The sequence below is a fragment of the Pongo abelii genome, chromosome 16, assembly GCF_028885655.2.
Source record: "Pongo abelii isolate AG06213 chromosome 16, NHGRI_mPonAbe1-v2.0_pri, whole genome shotgun sequence".
NCBI lineage: Eukaryota > Metazoa > Chordata > Mammalia > Primates > Hominidae > Pongo > Pongo abelii.
In genome coordinates, this window is record NC_072001.2 from 97,148,468 (window position 1) to 97,168,104 (window position 19,637).

Genomic DNA, 19,637 nt, shown 5'->3' on the forward strand with positions numbered 1-19,637 from the left:
TTCGTCTATGAATTTTTTATTGTTCACTGCTAAATAGTAGGTTTAGCCTGACAAATAGTGGCTACACATACTCAAGAAATATACATCAAATGGATGAATGAATGAATGAATGAATGAATGAATGAAAAGTGTGTTTTTAGAGAGCACTTAAAATGAGAAAGTTTAACATTCACTGTGTGTCTAATAAAACCTGAATTGAATTGTAACAAACATAATCCCGGCTGACATGAGAAATTTTACCAGATGCATATTATTTTATTTTGGGGGTTATGATTTACACATTAGTGTTGTATTAAAATGTAATATGAAGAAACATACAGAATTTAAATATGTTAATTCAAACTCAAATTATATATATACACACATATACACAAGCATACATTACACATATATATGATATATGATTTTTTTTTCCTTTTCGTAATTAAGAAATGCAAAGCAATACTATTAAGAGACAATTTTGGACATAAAATTCCCTAAAGCTATCCAATGCAGAAGCAAAGGGTGAAACGGAGCTGTAGACTCCAATGGCTTGGCTCTGTATTTCAGGAGCAAATGAGGCTACATATTTAGAAGGAACTGTACCTGTATTAATTTTTTTCTCCATCCTGCTGGGCCTTGGTGGATTTTGCTCATGACTTCTGTTAACATGTGCTGGGCCAATAATGTTATAGATCATAGGACACATCCCCCATATTGTGGGGAATTTGTATCCCATGCTTTAATTACCCTTTGGTTTCTGGTGAGGTAAGGGCTGAATTCAGCAGTCCTTTCATAACAGGCCTGTGGTTCAGGCCTGGCTTGGAAAGGGCCCCAGGGGCTGGCAGGCACTCCAGGCAAATTTTCCAGCAGCAGCACGGCTCCATTTGCCTCCTTCAACAGGTCTTCAGTTGGCTATATTAGTTCATCGGCTTCAGACTTTGAATTGGCACAAATGCATTGTGCAGATGGGGCAGTCACATTGACTGGCCTGGAACTAATTAAAAACTGGAATATTTTAGATCAGTAGGAAGAAGCGTGGCCAGATTTGCAGGGATGGTGCGAGTGAGCTGAAAGAGCAAATTAACCCAGCCCCTTGAGAAAGATTCCTGCTGCCCGACCTTAGGTAGCCTCAACTGGGCTTGGGCGTATCCTGGTGTGAGATGACCCCTGCAAACCTGACAGGTACTCAACCATCTCAGCTGCTTAGGAAACATTCTTTTTTTTTTTTTTTTTTCCTAAATATTCCTAGTGGCACCATGTTTTATGAAAAAGAGCAAGTTTGCCAAGCTTGTTAGCTTCAGGGAAAAGACATATCCAAGTGAGTGAAGGACTGTGAAGGGCATTTATAATGAGGGAAATTTACTGCCCGGTTGGGTGTCAGGGGCTGTGTTCTGAGGACTGGACTTCAGGCACACCCAGCGACCTCCCGCCACAGTGGGACACCATCCAGAGGACTTCCTTCTGACCTTTCCCCTCAGGCATGTCCTAAGGCACTTGCTTGTCCTCTTTGTCACCACTTGCTATTTTGCATTCTGTCTGAACTATAAGAAACACACACTCACCTTGGCTCAGATGGAGTGTTGTCTTGCTGAGGACTTCACCATGGCTTGCCCCTAACTGCTGTCTCACTCCAGGTTTGGGGAACACTTTAAGCTTGTTTTCAGCCTTAACAGTCTTAGCTCAGAGCCAAGAGTTGTGAATCCAAAAAATATCCATTGCTAGTTTTTGGTGTTTTGTTTTTATTTTTGTATTTTTTGATACCTACAATTTATTGGGCTGGTATGTATGTGCCCAGCACTGGGCTAAATTATGGAAGACACTAGTCCATTTAATCAACACAACAACAAAAAAGTAAAGAAATTAATATTGTTATTCAGCTCTTTATTTTAATTTTTAAAGTTGTGGTAAAGTAAACATAACAATATTTACCATCTTAGCTATTCTTAGGTGTGCAGTTCAGTGGCGTTAAGTACAATCACATGTTTGTACAAACATCACCTCCAACCATCTCCATAACTCTTTTTGTCTTGCAAAATTGATACCATTAAACAACTTCCCACGCTTCCCTCCCACCAGATCATGGCAACCACCATTCTACTTTCTATCTCTACGAATTTTTTTTTTATTATTTTTTTTGACAGCGTCTCGCTCTGCCACCCAGGCTGGAGTGCAGTGGCGCAATCTTGGCTCACTGCAACCTCCGTCTCCCGGGTTTAAGGGATTCTCTTGCCTCAGCCTCCTGAGTATCTGGGATTACAGATGTGCACCACCACGCCTGGCTAATTTTTCTGTTTTTAGTAGAGATGGGGCTTCACCATATTGGTCAGGCTGGTCTCAAACTCCTGACCTCGTGGTCCACCCGCCTTGGCCTCCCAAAGTGTTGGAATTACAGGTGTGAGCCACCGTGCTTGGCCGTCTCTATGAATTTGATTACTCTAGATACCTCATGTAGGAGGGATCATCAAGTATTAGTCCTTTTGTAACTGGTTTATTTCACTTAGCATAATGTCCTCCAGGTTCATCAATGTTGTAGCATATGTCAGAATTTTCTTTTTTAAGGCAGAATAATATTTCACTGTATATATGCCATATTTTGTCTATCCAATCATTTCTCCATAGACATTTGTGTTGCTTCCCTCTTTAGGCTACTGTGAATAATGCTGCTGTGAACATCGGTGTGCAAATATCTCTTTGGGACCATTATTCTTTTTTATATGTCAGGGATCCGAGGTACAGAGAGGTGCTTACCACAGGTCATGCAGTAGTTAAGGGATAGAACTAGGATTTATATGCAAGGAGCTGTCACTCCAGAATGTATTGTTTTCATTTCTGTCTTCTCCAACCTGTATAAAGGACAGATGTCTGTCCCACAGTGATAGGCTGTATATTATGAAACTGAAGCATGAGCTAAGTGAACACCAAGAAGTTTTACATGAATTAAATCTTCATCATCTTCCTAATGAGTTTTCTAAACTTGATCTTTGATGCTAAATTGTACCACATTATTCCAAAATGTCAGGATTAGATAAGTACAATAATAATTTAATCATAAAAGAAATTCATTTTTTGGTGTTTCCAAATAACCAGTCATGATTTGGAGGTAACTCCTAGAATAGTGTAAGTCATTGTTCTGGCTTGATAAATGTATTGATTCTTACCAAAAATAATGAAAAGCTTCAGCCATTTCGTTCTACTGTGGACTAACCCCAAACATTATGATGATAGTTACTTGGTACTAGCACTGCAATAGATCTTTTATACATTTTATTCTACCACATAATATAAATGCTCCCATTTTACAGATGAGAAATCCAAAATTAAAAATATTATAGTTCATTCTGCCTGATCCCAGTATCCAGGTTCTTTCTGCTACCTTTTACATCCTGGGCACTGCTTGCCTTGTGTCATGCAGTTGAACATCAGTGAATCAGATGCAAACAAAATATTTGTACATAAGCTGCTGTGAATTTTAGATATATGGCTTTTGGGAAGAACTGGAATGATTGCTGAACATGAACAATTTGTAAAAGTCTTTGAAGGACAGAGGCTTATGTAAATGGATTAGGGAATAACCTTTTGACAAGGACAATACATATTTCATGTCTAGTAAAATGCTGTACCTGCCACCATATCCTGCAAGTCCCGGCAGGTGCTTCTAACAACCCAGCTTTCATGAAGGATCTGGTCTGGGGAGCGTGTTCAGCAATCCTCTGCTCAAGCTGCCTGGCTCCTTTTCAAAATGTTTCCTATGTCTCAGCCTCCAACTCAACTCTTCATCCTGGAAAAGTCTGTGTCTCATTCCAGCTCAGTGCTGTGATTTATTTTTCACGGGCAAAGGGAAGAATTAGTCATACCTACTCTTCTGTTTGAGTCTAATGGGAGCATTGTGACTGGTGGTAAAGATGGTGGTTTATCAGCCTGGTGATTTGTAGAGTTTATGGCATGGGCCCCCTTGTTCCTCTGAATTTCCTGTCCCCCGTGAGTCACTCTGCAATAATAATGAAGAGGTGAGGTCCAAAGTTTGACAGTGGACCTCCTTGTACTCAGCTTTCAGCATTGCAATAATTCCATATTGTCAGAGAAAAGATGATGTCATCTCCTTAACAGTTGAAAACAAAGGGGGACAAATAAAAATGACCAGGCCACCCAAAGAACTGCCAGTCAATATTATTGACAATGGAAGAGGAAGGCATTCTTTCAATCATAAAGTATGACTGAGCTAAGCAGTATTGACCTTGGGGTAAGGCATTTCTTAGGATTTAATGAATGGCTAGGAAGCTGATGGACCTTTAGTCAAACTGGTTATTAACTGCCTGAAAGTGTCTGACCCTGGAAACCATAATTGCTGCTACAAATGCAAGCACATAAGAGAGCCCAAGTCTGGCTTAGACAATGTGCTGTTGTAAGCAAGTCCCAATGCTGAACCATAAGACTGACCTTTACAGATTTGCCTGGGCATCCCCCACCGCAGAACTGCATACCATTCTCAAAGGACATAATTTCATGAAGACCCAATGCTAGAAATAAATTCCAGAAATAAAAAAGGATAGCATTTGCCCATCTCACAGAATAGAATATTATACACTCTAGGTAGAACAATTCACCTCAAAGCTGATGGATTGAACTGATATTGCTATGATTATTGTGGCCAGCGCTGTCCATCAGAAATATAAGGTGAGCCACGTATGTAATTTACAATTTGCTACTAGCCACATTACAAGAGTGATTGCATTTTAATAACATAATTAACCCAGTAGATATAAAATACTGTCATTTCTACATGATAGTATTTTTTACATGTACTCAGTAAAGAAATTATTCACGAGATACTGCTTTTATTTTTTACACAAAGATTTTATATTCCAGTATGTATTTCACACTTACACCACATCTCAATTCAGACTAGGCACACTTCAAGTGCCCAAGAGCCATATGTGGTTAGTGGCTATCATTGTGGACATTGCAGGCATAGAAAATTGTTTTGGAATTAGTAATGCATTAGAATGTTCAGCTGGATAAGATGGCCCAAATAATAGGGTGCCATTTCCCCAGTATGATCAGCAAAGAGCTAACTTAGGCAAAAATGCTAAATAAATGTGAATTATCTATTTTAGAAGAGAGAGAGGAATTCATAAATGGTATTTGAGTTTAGAAAGAGTTTTCACAATGACTAACTTTTGCCATTTTCTCTGATACTGCACTGATTTAGCTTTGCTTGGAGACATGTTTCTGGATTTTTAGGAGTCAGAAGACTCTGGAATGGAGTTGCAAGGGAAGCAATATAGCATAGTGGAGACATTCCTGAGAAACAGCCTGGGTTTCAAGAACAGATAAAGCTATCCCTGCCACTTTCCACTTGGTGACATAGGGCAAACTACTTTACTTTGAGGAGCTAAGTCTTCTGGTTGCTAATGTGTGGATAATATCCTCACCTCCTTTCTGTTGTTGCTGTTGTGGGACTGAATGTGATAATGTTGACAAGTGTGCATGCTGGTACCATCATCACCACCTGCAGTAGCATCAGAAAGCAATAGAAAGGTTGTCCACTAATACGACTCTGCAACCAGGTCCCCAGAACACCAGGCTTGCCCAGGCATTCCTCAGGGAGTAGATGGGACGATTGTATTAAGAGGCATAATAGTTCAGTTGCCAGAAGGCAAGCCAAATTAGTGTCACAGCGATGGCAGTGTCTGGAGGAATGTGGCTGCTAATGGAAACGGATGAATCTAAGAAAAAGGAGACCCAGTGGAGAAGTGGTGGGTATAGGATCAAGGATCAAGTAGATTCCTCATGAAAAATATGCAGGTTGAAAGCAGAAGTGGAGCAGAATTATCAATAAAAGGGCAGTCTCCTGAGCAGTGAGTCAAGAAGGCAAACCAGGGAGTCAAGAGTCTTGAAGGAGGGTTGACCTGCAGTTAGAGAATCAACCTTCGAAAAATCCGAAAGATAAATTGCATATTACCAAAGAGGAAGATAAAGTTTATTCCTTCTTCTTCTTTTATATTTTTTTATCATTACCTGGCACACGGCAAATTCTAAATAAATGTTTCATGAATGACTGACTGGCAGGCTGGCTCACTGGTGGAGGAAGCCTGTGATCAGAGCCTGGGTAGCCCAGCCAATCTTGAAGGAGTTGCATCCTTACAGTACACAGAGGTCACCCTGATTCAGGAAGAGCAGGCTTGTTATGCTCCTAGTGGTGAACAGGGGAAGAGAGGGAGAGAGGGTAAGAAGGGGTGGGGTGGTGGGGTAGGACAGAGAGATAGAGAGAGATGAGGCCAATAGCTATCTTCGTTCTTCGAATCATCTGGGTCAGTAACGTAAAGGACAAAATTGGTTGGGCAAGAAGGCCCCCACCTTCAGCCGGGCGTGGTGGCTCATGCCTGTAATCCCAGAACTTTGGAAGGCTGAGGCAGGTGGATCTCCTGAGGCCAGGAGTTTGAGACCAGCCTGGCCAACATGGTGAAACCCTGCCTCTACTAAAAATACAAAGATTAGCTGGGCATGGTGGCACATGCCTGTAATCCCAGCTACTTGTGAGGCTGAGGCAGGAGAATTTCTTGAACCCAGGAGGCAGAGGTTGCAGTGAGCTGAGATTGTGCCACTGCTCTCCAGCTTGGTGACAGAGCAAGATGCTGTCTCAGAAAAAAAAAAAAAAGTAGACTGCCAGTGTTGAGGTAAGATTGCTATACAAACTATTACAAAAAACATCAAGACTTCATTTCTTAATGTGGGGTAATCAGACCTCAGATCTAAACATAACTATGCCTGCAAGCAATTCTTGAGGGCCAGTTTCAAAAAAAACTCATCTCCTAAGAATTCCATGATGCTATCATGTACCCATGAAGATCAGGTTAGCCCTGCTCCTCGGCAGAAAGCATCTTTATGATGACAGTCTTGTGCTTATTACAGCCAGTGAGCTTTTCTCCTGGGTGGCCTTTAGATAAACCCTGTGAAATTCTGGCTCCCTGAATTCCTTTTCTCATGTTTCAAGCTGAGCAGCCTTTTCTGTGTGTATAGGGTCTCTCCAAATAGTCAAAGGCCATTGGTTAGGTTTCTACTCACCCCATTCCAATCCTAGTCCTATCCCACCTATCTGATATCACAACCAAGATATCTTAATAAGTGTTTGAGGAGTTCCCAAACTCTTTGTCCTCATATTTGCAGAAAAGTTTCTGGTTCACTCCAGAAGCTAATTCACACATGCCAGTGTGGTTAATAGTTAGATTTCAAAAATCAACTTTATTTTCTTATTCTTTTGGTCTTCAGGTTGCCTGTCTGAGCCACCAACTTGAGTAAAACATTGTTCTTTTATTGTGCGGTGTTGACTGCATTGTGGGTGGGATTGAAGAGCACAAAGTAAGACCAAGAATCGTTTCCTCACTGTCGACATATGAAACTTGCATTTTTTTTTACATGATTGCAAGTGCAGCAACAAAATCTACTGCTATTTGTGACTCTGAGAAAGTCAGTAAAAACTATTCACATTTAAAGGTCTCATTTAAGGTAGGTCAGCTCTACAGCACCGCTTCCCAGATGTCTCAGAAGTTTGGAGGTGATGCTTGAAGGCTTCACTGAAGAATTGCTTCTGCCATCTAGGTTTGTTTTTAAATAACACTTGATTAGACTTGTTTCTATTTACAGGTCTCTACACACCTGGTTTATCAGCACTGTGGTTCAAAGAGCATCAGTTTAAAGCCAGTAGACAAGACTGATGTCAAGTTATTGTTATGGGTAATTCTGTCTTTACATTTATTGTTAAATTCAAGATAACATCTAAGGATACAGATGAAAAACATAAATTGATGATAGCACTGAATAATGATGTTAATTATCATTTAACACATGTATTTTATGTGGCAGACACAATGCAGACGCAAAGAGTTTACTCTTTTTCATCTATTACCTCATTTGGGTTTCATAATAATCCTGTGAGAAATAATATCTCCATTTCACAGAAGAAAACATGAGGCTCAGATTGTTAAGACACATTTCAGATTCATGCAGTTTATAAGTGGTGGAGCCCAGATACAAACAGAGGATTGACAAACTCCAGGGTTTAGGCTCTTACTAATACGTAAGAAGCAGGTACCAACCAGCACTAGCAGCCTAAACAGTTTCTAGAGGAATTTCAGGTTGGAGATAGATCAATAAAAATGGATCTACACTGGCAGAAAGAATAGAAAAGTTAAAAAAAAGTGTTTTTTTTTTCTGTAAAAATATTAACGGCAGCATAGAAGACAACATGATAAGGAGCAGTGAAAATCACAGAAGGAGAGCTGGGGGAGAGACAGCTATGGAGGATTTTGAGACCGTCCAGAGAAGAAAACAATGACTCCCTGTGCTTATGAGAAGAGAGCTGGAGACACATTGTGAACTTTTTCAAATGCTTCCAGCATACCATAGCTTACATTATCACCAGAATGATTTAAAAGAAACCTATGTTAGAAGTCCTTTTGGTGGCAACTCCATAATCTGCTCAGTGTCCAACAAGACTCTTTCCAGCCACCAAATAAACAATTCTGAGGCATAGCTCTGATGGTTAATTTTATGTCATAGGAAATTTATTTTAACCTGCTTTTATTTCATGGGTGCTTTCCAAGTTTTGCATGTTAACTACAAAGGGACAAATGTTTCCCATCAGGCCAGAAGGAGAAGAGATGGGGCATAAACAGAATCTAGACTAAAAATACAAAAACCATTTCTTGAAATAAAATATTTATAATTCATGTATTTGAAAAAACACACACCCCTTTGCCTGGAGTCATTTCTGATAATTATTAAAGATCTTTTAAAAGGTATATCAGATTCCCCTTAGGCTGTATTTCATTTTTTTGCCCACTTTCTTACAGAAGCCATTATTACTGTAACCCGGTATTTGCGGTATATCCTATCAGCAGCTTGTCTCAGCTCTACCATGTGTCTTTTTTCTGTTCTTTCTCTCTTTCTTTCTCTTCTTGTTTTACTAGAATTACTTTGCCGTCACTGCATAGATTAGCTGCAAAGTCCCATTCAGGGACTAACCTATACGCATGCCTGGAAGTGTTACAAGTCAACATAACATGGGGTAACCACTGACCGATGAAGGAAAAGAACTGAGGGATAAATGCTCCCTCTTCTGTGTAACTGGAGGGCGATTTTGAAGTGCACTTACTCTATTTGACTCATTGAAGTATGCCCGGTGGGATCCAGCCACAGTTGCCCGTAGTCACAATCAACTTTATAGCACTCTTGGACTGGCTTCCTCTTTTCCCATTTTCCTGCTTCTCCACTTTGAGTTCACTTCCCCCCAGTCCGCTGCCCCCCAACCACCACCAAAAAACTGCTTGCACTCAGTGCTTGCCTCAAGCTTTGCTTTTTTGCTGAAACCTAGGCTAAGAAAATATTTTATCACTGAAGCACCCGACCTATTTAGTTTCTCTTCAAAGTGTTGCACATTGAATATTTTAAGTAATGTATTAAAACTTATCTTGATTGGAAATGTATTTAAAATACTTACTACCCTTTACATAAGTTAAGTTTTTTCAGGATATGATAAAACAGCTTTGGCAGTCACTAGTTTAACAAGAATGGCATGCAATTTTGGCCTGTAAATAGTTTTTTTTTTTTTCTTTTTGGTTTCTTGTTTTGTTCTGTTTTTTTTTTTTTTTTTTATAGATATGAGGTGTTGCTATGTTGCCCAGGCTGAGTTGTTGTTGTTGTTCTGTTTTGTTTTGAGGCAGTGTCTCACTGTCTACCAGGCTGGAGTGCAGTTTCACGATCATGGCTCACTGCAGCCTCTACCTCCCAGGCTCAAGCGATTTTCCTGCCTCAGCCTCTTGATTGCTGGGACTACAGGCATGCACCACTGTGCCCGGGTGATTTGTGTATTTTTTGTCGAGACGGGTTTCTCCATGTTGCCCCCACTGGTCTCAAACTCCTGAGCTCAGGTGATCTGCCTGCTTCAGCCTCCCAAAGTGCTGGGATTACAAGCATGAGCCACCGCAGCTAGCCCCAGGCTGGCTTTAAACTCCTGAGCTCAAGTGATCCTCCCGCCTCAGCCTTCTGAGTAGCTAGGAATATAGGGGTATGCCAACTCTTCTGGCTTGTACATAGTTTTATATTTATGTATTCGCTATTTTGTAGATTATGAAATTTCTTAGTGGTAAGTGCAACATACTTACCACTGCTTAGGACTTAGTTTACTTTTGGAAGGTTCATACAATGTGACATTTTAAAAATTAACCAAACTCGTCTAAATTTATTGATTTGACAGGTGACATCTCTTGAAATAGAATACACGGAAAATCCATCAGGATACCTTAGTGCACATCGTGTCACTTCTCTTCAAAACATTCCCAAGAAGCTCAAATAGGGTAGACCATTTTATTTCAAACTTTATTTTTCAAAAAGAATCTTATAGGCAGTAGGTTGATATTGCACAATCCCCTGCCATCCCCTAGAGATTCTGAGTTAGCAGGTTAAAGATGAGTTCAGGAACATGCATCTTAAATCAACTTTTCTAGGAATTCTGAAGCAGATGACCCTTAGACAGCACTTTAGAAAATGCCATTTATAGAATCTTTGAATTTCAAAAATGAAAAATCATCTTTCCACCAGTCATTCATTTTGCAGATTAGAACAATTATTCCAGCAGCACTCTTTCCTTTATTTGTTATTGTTGACCACATCATTTAGGCCACGACTAAGAAAACAAAAGTAACTCCAAGTGTTCAAAGCAGGGGAAATTGGATTCAGCTTTCAGAGGTAGTGAAGGATCTCAGAAACAAATTGGGAGCGATGAGGCAACTCAGGAATTAGTAACATCAGGATGTCGCCACCATCCTGAGGCTGGAGTAGAGAAGGGATGATGTGGTGCTCCCATATCCCTGGCGCTGAGTTCATCCCAAAGAACTGTGGTCTTGCTTGGCTATGGACTTTGGTGGGGCTGGTGCCGCCCAGCAAGGGCTGACTGACAGCTGCCAGTCTGGAGGCGTTCCCACAGCTGTGCAGAATTTAGCGCTGCGCGCTGCTGTTGCCGCTGTTGCTCCCCAGAATGTTGCCCTCTACAAATACGCCTCCTGTGTCCGCAGCCCTCATCCTGCCATACAGCCTCTGCAGGCACCCCAGCCTGCGGTCCATGTGCAGGGGCAGGAGCCACTGACTGGCTCCATGTTGTCTGCAGCACCCCCGCAAGGAACTGAAGCAGATGCTGGGAGAACGCTTGTTCCCACTCATCCAAACAATGCATTCAAACCTGGTTGGGAAGATCACAGGAATGCTGCTGGAGATCGACAACTCTGAGCTGCTGCACATGTGAGAGTCCTCCGAGTCTCTCTGCTCCAAGGTGGATGAAGCTGTAGCAGTTCTACAGGCTCATCATGCCAAGAAAGAAGCTGCCCGGGCGCTGTTGCTGCTGCTACCTCTTAGACAAGGAAAAACCGATTCAAAAGCCAAATAACCCCTCATGGAATTCAGCTCAAGGTTTGAAGACTTCCTAGCTTGTCCTATAGACCTCAACACCAAGAACTACAAATTGCTAATTTACTAGGTCATTTTGTATCAAAAGGTCAATTATGAAGTGCCTAGAATTTTTCAATGATACGAATATGTTCTCTGGGTTCTGCTGTGGCCCAGACAGTGTTAATTTTTTTTTTTTTCTATTGTGGGTTTTGATTTTTTCACCCAGAAATTGGTTTTATTTGATGTACCCAAGCCTTACGTTTCTCAATAAAGAAAAAAAACTCCATTAAAAAAAAAAAAAAGAACGGTGGAGGGACAGCCTTGCTACTGGAGACCCGCCTGAACCAGTTAAAAGGGGAGACAAATGCCCTGGCATCTCCTTCCTTTCTCTTGTCAGTGCCTGCCATTGGCTGAATTCATCTAAATGTCAGATGACAGGAGGTCTGGGAGATGGGGCCTGCAGATGTCCCCTCCTCCTAACCATCCATGGCTCAAGACAGAGCAGAGGAAAGGCAAGGAGTAGTGAAAAAAGCAGGCCTAGGGGAACCACAGGTTCCTATTCCTGAATCCTTAGCACTGTACAAACTCATTCTAAAATTATAAGCATCCACCTTTCTCACGTTACACTGGGTATCCTTAGGAACCCAATCTCTAGCTGGGCACGGTGGCTCATACCTGTAATCCCAGCACTTTGGGAGGCTGAGGCGGGTGGATCACCTGAGGTCAGGAGTTCGAGACCAGCCTGGCCAACATGAAACCCCGTCTCTACTAAAAATACAAAAATTAGCCGGGCACGATGGCAGGCACCTGTAATCCCAGCTACTCGGGAAGCTGAGGCAGGAGAATGGCTTGAACCCGGGAGGCGGAGGTTGCAGTGACCCGAGATTGCCCCATTGCACTCCAGCTTGGGCGACAGAGCAAGACCTCATCTTCATTTAAAAAAAAAAAAAAAGAAGAAACTGAATCTCTGTAGACCCCATGCAGCCTTACCAATGCTAACTTGACTTAATCCAAACAGCACACACTTTGCTTACTTTACTTGGGTATGCCATTGTCTAAAACAGTTTCTTTGTTTTATTAATAATGAGTGGATATTATTAGTATTATTAGTTACTTATAATTATTAATAATATGGATATTTTCCAGCATGTAAAATAACTTCTTGATATAACAATATATTGAGTAGAAACTTCCTGAAGAGAAGTTCCCTCAAAGTATATCTAATCCTAATACAATAATTATAAGAAAAACACTAATTCTAAGAATAAAAGGGTATGAGGGTAAATAGAATTTTTTAAAATTAGGTTAAAAAAATCAAAGTTTTTTATTGCCATTAATATGCTAATATAGGTTATAAATCACCAAGAGGAAGATCCAATATACAATATTTTCAAAATTACATAACCATTCATTTAGTTGACAAATATTTATTGATCAACCATCCTATGCCTGAAATTCTTTGAGGTGCTGAAGATGCAACAATAAACAAAGTAGACAAAATCTTTGACCTCAGGGAGAGCAGATTCTAGTGGAAAAAGTCAAAAAATTAAACAAGTAAATACATAGTATTTACTTTTTCCCACAATGCTCATTTTCAAATTAATATTCAGTGATTATACTTTGAGTTACACTACAATGCATGTAATTTTATTGTTAGTCTCCTTCCAGTCAGATCACATTCCAATCTCTTTCCCTACCCAGCATTATCTTTTTCATCTTTTTAATGTAGAAATGATGATAGTGGTTAAATGTGTAGGCTTTGGGGTAAGGCCACCCTTCTTCAGGTCCTAGCTCTGTCCTTCCCTGTGTGTGTAACCTGTGAGCCTCATTCATTCATTCATTCTGCATACATTCATCATGCTGGCCCAGAGCTAGAAACCCAGGACCTGTCTGTGAACAGATGAAGAACCTGACCTCAGGAAACTTATGTTTAGGACTCAATGTCTTCAGTAGAAAATGAGGATATTCACATTGGCCTCATCAGGTCATCATGATGATTAAATGACTTAACCCCTGGGATGCACTTTGAGCACTGCCTGTGCATCCTAAGAGCTGACTAAATGTTAGCATTTATTCATCCCATTATGTCCACATTTAAAATCCTTCAATGGGTCACTTCTGCCTGTAGGGTAAATTCCAAATTGTTTAGCGCAATAGACATAAGCCTTTCAGGATCTGGCTCCTGATTTTGCATCCTGTCTCATCCCCTGCACACTGGGCTCCCATCCTGTGTAATACTTTCATACCTTATGCCCAGATAATTCTGTCCTCTCTGCATGGGGTCATCTCCTTCCCGAATGCCTTCTTTCCCTTCAAGAGTGAGCTCAATTACCCACTCTGTGAAGACTATTGTGTTGGCTCCTCTGTGCACATCCATAACTCCACCTAGTCACACTGACCCTTTTGCCCACAGATCATTCGTACCTGACTCTCTTGGAGCTTCTCATATATATTTTATTTAACTCACTAATATCTCACACCGTGCCACATGTATTATGGTGACTAACAAGGGTACATTAAACATGGTAAGATAGGCCTGTGAAACAAGAGTCTTGGACTCCAGGGCTAGAAAGAAATGGTTAGGGTTAGGGAAGGAGATAAAACTGCTGCAGATGTAGAGGAACTTCCAATAAATAATGATAGCATTGAGCTCATCTATTTACTTCCCATCCCTCCCAAATTCCCACATAAATAATGGTAAAGATTCTTTAAAATATATGATAAACTTTTGTGCTAAAAACACAAATGGATATTATTAATGGATCTGAAATTGTGAGCTATTTCTTAATAGTAGAAATTAGAAGAGGTTGAATGGGAGCACAACCAACATAGAAAAATCCACAACTCCAAGCACCCACAGGAAAAAGCTGCTGCAGAGAGAAGTCCTGACAGAGGTCTGAGGGACACCCCACTGGGGTTAACAAGTACACACAGTAAATGAGGGCTAGAGGCGATCATCCAAGTTCAAGGCTAAAGTACTGTTTCCAGATCAGCTAGGTAAGCCAGCTCCTCTCTGTCATTGACATATACAGAGCAGCTGGCTGAGGCATTTGCTCACTAGGTAGAATTCTATGAACTATTTTCTAAATAACTAGAAATATTATCTTAGAGAAGACTCCTAGTATAAATGTTGAAGTCTGAGAGAGAAACAGGGAAAGTCTTTAGATAATTAAAGATCATAAAAGGGAATCCAGATTAAATTAAAATAAGATCTGGACATCCAGAAAAATGCATATTAAATGTTCCCACCTGAGAGTCAGTCTCATTACCCAGGAAATTTACTTGCTTCTCAGCTACCTGCCTGTTCCCTGCACATGTACAAAATGGACAAGTGGACCTCTCCGACAGATGCAATTAAACTCTACAAAACTCACATTTACTTCTCCTATTCAGAAGAGGGGCCCATTTAGGAGACATATGATAGAAAAAATACTGTATCCAGCATAATAATTAAGCTAGTTCTTTACTTCTAAACATACCCAAATAGCCAAAAGTCACAAAGCATTAGAGGAAAATCAAGAGCTAGCACAAGAATATTTTTACGTAAATAAAAAGAAAAATAGCCCTTAGAAAAGAACTAAACATCAACAACAAAAATCTAATCAGTACCCAAAGAAAGGTGTACAGCCCCAGAAAAATGCAAAAAAAAATTCTGAGATTCTTGTGAACCCCTACGCACACAAACTAGAAACCTAGAAGAAATGGATAAATTCCTAGAAACATACAACCTCCCAAGATTGAACCAGGAAGAAACTGATATCCTAAACAGACCAATAACGAGTTCCAAAATTGAATGGGTACTAAAAAACCTACCAACCAGAAAAAGCTCTGGACCAGATGGCTTCACAGCCAAATTCTACCAGATATATAAAGAAGATCTGGTACCAATATTAATGAAATTATTTCAAAAAATTGAGGAGGGACTCCTCCCTAACTCATTCTATGAGGCCAGCATTATTCTGATACTAAAATTTGACAGAGACGCAATGAAAACAGAAAACTTCACACCAATATCCATGTATTAGTTTGTTTTCATGCTGCTGATAAAGACATACCTGAAACTGGGAACAAAAAGAGGTTTAATTAGACTTACAGTTCCACATGGCTGGGGAAGTTCTCACAATCATGGTGAAGGGTGAAAGGCACTTCTTACACGGTGGTGGCAAGAGAGAATGAGGAAGAAGCAAAAGCGGACACCCCTGATAAATACATCAGATCTCGTGAGACTTATTCACTATCATGAGAATAGCATGGGAAAGACCAGCCCCCATGATTCAATTACTCCCACTAGGTCCCTCCCACAACACGTGGGAATTCTGGGAGATATAATTCAAGTTGAGATTTGAGTGGGGGCACAGCCAAACCGTATCAATCCCTGATGAACCTAGACACAAAAATACTCAACAAAATACTAGCAAATCGAATCCAGCAGTACATCAAAAAGCAAATCTACTATGATCAAGTAGGCTTTATCCCTGGGATGCAAAATTGGTTCAGTGTAAACAAATTAAGAAATATGATTTATCACATAAACAGAACTAAAAATGAAAACCACGTGATCATTTCAATAGATGCAGGAAAAGCTTCTAATAAAATTCAACATCACTTCATGTTAAAAAGCCTCAACAAACTAGGCACTGAAGGGACATACCTCAAAATAATAAGAGCCTTCTATGACAAACCTATGGTCAACATCACACTAAATGGGCAAAAGCTGGAAGCATTCCCCTTGAGAACCAAAACAAGATGAGGATGCCCATTCTCATGACTCTTATCCAACATATCATCACTTCCATCCAGATTTCTGCTTCTGGAAGTCCTAGCCAGAGCAATCAGGTAAGAGACATGGAAGGCATCCAAATAGAAAGAGATGGTGTCAAACTAAATTTTTTTACAGATTATATGATTCTATCCCTAGAAAATCCCCATAGTCTCTGCCCAGAAGCTGCTAGATTTGATAAACAATGTTAATAAAGTTTTAGGACGCAAAATCAGTGTACAAAAATGAGTACCATTTCTATATGCCAATAACATTCAAGCTGAGAGCCAAATCAAGAGTGCAATCCCATTCACAGTAGCCACAAAAAGAATGAAATACTTAGGCATACAGCTAACAAGGGAGATGAAAGATCTCTACAATGAGAATCACAAAACACCACTGAAAGAAATTAGAGATGACACAAACAAATGGAAAAAACATTTCATGCTCTGGATAGGAAGAAACAATATTGCTAAAATGGCCATACTACCCAAGGCAATTTATAGATTCAATGTTATTCCTGTCAAACTACCACTGTCACTTTTCACAGGATTAGAAAAACAATTCTAAAATTTATATGGAACCAAAAAAGAGCCCAAATATTCAAAGTAATTCTAAGCAAAAAGAACAAAGTCAGAGGCATCACACTACTCGACTTCAAACTATCCTGCAAGGCTACAGTAACCAAATCATGGTACTGATATAAAATGGACACATAGACCAATGGAACAGAATAGAGAACCCACCTACAACAATCTGATCTTTGACAAAGTTGACAATAACAAGCGATGGGGAGAGAACTCCCCATTCAATAAATGATGCTGGAATAACTGGCTAGTCATATGCAGAAGATTGACACTGGACCCCTTCTTTTCATCATATACGAAAATCAACTCAAGATGGATTAAAGACTTAAATGTAAAATCGAAAACTACAAAAAACCTAGAAGAAAACCTAGAAACTACCATTCTCGATATAGGCCTTGGCAAATATTTCATGAAGAAGTCTCTAAAAGCAATTGCAACAAGAACAAAAACAGACAAATAGGACCTAATTAAACTAAGGAGCTTGTGCACAGCCAAAGAAACTATCAGTAAACAGACAAACTACAGAATGGGAGAAAATATTTGTTATCTATGCATTAGACAAAAGTCTAGTATCCAGAATCTATAAGGAACTTAAGCAAATTAACAAGCAAAAAACAGGCTCAGGCCTTTAATCCCAGCACTTTGCGAGGCCAAGGTGGGTGGATCGCCTGAGGTCAGGAGTTTGAGACCAGCCTGGCCAGCATGGCGAAACCCTGTAATCCCAGCTACTCGGGAGGCTGAGTCAGGAGAATCGCTTGAACCTGGGAGGCAGAGGTTGCAATGAGCTGAGACTGCGCCACTGCACTCCAGCCTGGGAGACACAGCGAGACTCCATCTTAAAAACAAAACAAAAAACAAAAACAAACAACAACAACAACAAACAAGCAAAAACCAAATAACCTTACTAAAAAAAGGCCAAATGACATGAACAGACACTTCTTAAAAGAAGACATACACATGGCCAACAAACATACGAAAAAATGTTCAACATCATTAATCACTAAAGAAAAGCAAATCAAAACCGCAGTGGGATACCATTTCACACCAGTCAGGATGGCTATTATTAAAAAGTTAAAAAATAACAGCTGTTGGCAAGGTTTTAGAGAAAAGGGAACACATTCTCTGCTGGTGGGAATGTAAATTCATTCAGCAATTGTGGAAAGCAGTTTGGAGATTTCTCAAAGAACTTAAAAAACAGAATTACCGTTTGACTCAGCAATTCCATTACTGGGTATATACCCAAAGGAAAATAAATTGTTCTACCAAAAAGACACATTCACTTGCATATTCATTGTAGCGCAATTCACAATAGCGAAGACATGAAATCAACCTTGCTGCCCGTCAATGGTGGACTGAGTAAAGAAAATGTGCTACATATACAACGTGGACTACTGTACAGCCATAAAAAATGAAATCATGCCCTTTGTGGCACCATGGATGCAGTTGGAGGTCATTATCCTAAGAAAATTAATGCAGCAACAGAAAACCAAATATAACATGTTCTCACTTATAAGTGGGAGCTAAACACTGCGAACACATGGACACAAATAAGCAAACAACAGACACTGGGGTCTACTTGAGGGTGGAGGGCTGTGGGAGTGTGAGGGTATGCTTACTACCTGGGTGACAAAATTATTTGTACATTAAACTCTAGCAACATGCAATTTACCCATATACTGCATATGTATCCCCGAACCTAAAATAAGAGTTCAAAATGAAAAAAAAAAAAGAGAAAGGTTTAAGAAACTATCTAATACAGAAAGTAAGAACACAGTGTTATGAAAGAGAATTTAAAAATAAGGAAAAGCTATTGAGACGATTAAAAATATAATTACAAAAAAATAAGAAAATAGTAAAATAGAATTTGCCAGAAACTAAATTTTTGTCTAAAACATAAAGCCCAGAAAATTTCTCAAAACAGATTAAAAAGAAAAAAAGAAACACCAAGTGCTAGCATAAGAAAGTTAAATGTTACGAAAGATAAGTGTAGGAAGTATAATATCTGTTCAATAAAACTTCAGAGAGAGAAGAAATATTGAAGAAGGGAAATAATGACAGAGACAACAGTTTCAAGAGTGAAAGAAAAGATTGAGTTATCAGTAAAAAAAAATCCACTGAGTGTTCAGAACGATGACTCAGACATAAATAACGGATGGAACAGGGAATAACGTGGGCTCTCTTTAGATGGGTACTGATGAAGTGCCTCTATGAAAGGTGGCATTTGAGTTGACATGCAAAAGATGTGAAGAGTCAGGGTGAGAACATTTCAGGCATAGATGGGAGCTTCTGCGAAAGCTGAAGGCAGGAAAGTACTGGGTCAGCCAGAGGAATTCAAAGACTGAAATGGATAAAGGTAAGGCTGAAGAGAAATCATTCACAGCATCGTAGCCCAAGAAAAAGCACTCAGAGGTTATTCCAGAAGGACAGGAACTATTAGACTATTTAAGGAGTAGAGTGTAAACTAAAAATAAGATCCTAAGCCCCCCAACTGACTGAACGAACAATCTCTTGGTCAAGGACACCCCAGAGTCACCTTGAAAACTGATTTCTAGGCCATGGCAAAATGGTAGTTGGATACGCCTCCTGATATCCCCTCCGTCTCTAACAATGGTTAGCCTTTCTCCCCTAAGCGTCCAGCAGAAACCAGCCCTTTCAAAAGGCTCCACCACTGATACTAACCAACTGCTTGACACTGCCCCTCCTTTTTTCCTGATAAAGGACCAGGGAGTGGCTCCAGCCAGTCTAGGGAGAATGCGCAGTAAGGGTTTTAATGTCCTCTGCTTCATCTTTTGATGTCAGAGGCCAGAAAACTCCACTCTCAGATCATACTAATGCTGCCATTTTATTGAACATGGGACCCATGAAGG

At 40.0% G+C, this 19,637-nt stretch overlaps 1 long non-coding RNA gene and 1 pseudogene across 1 annotated transcript in view; one reads left to right on the plus strand and one right to left on the minus strand.

Moving 5' to 3' along the window:
• Window positions 1-19,637, minus strand: part of LOC134760224 (uncharacterized) — a 205,092-nt gene that overhangs the window by 119,138 nt on the left and 66,317 nt on the right. The gene's annotated exons all lie outside the window — the stretch shown is intronic.
• LOC100435344 (polyadenylate-binding protein 4-like) lies at window positions 5,663-11,638 on the plus strand (annotated as a pseudogene).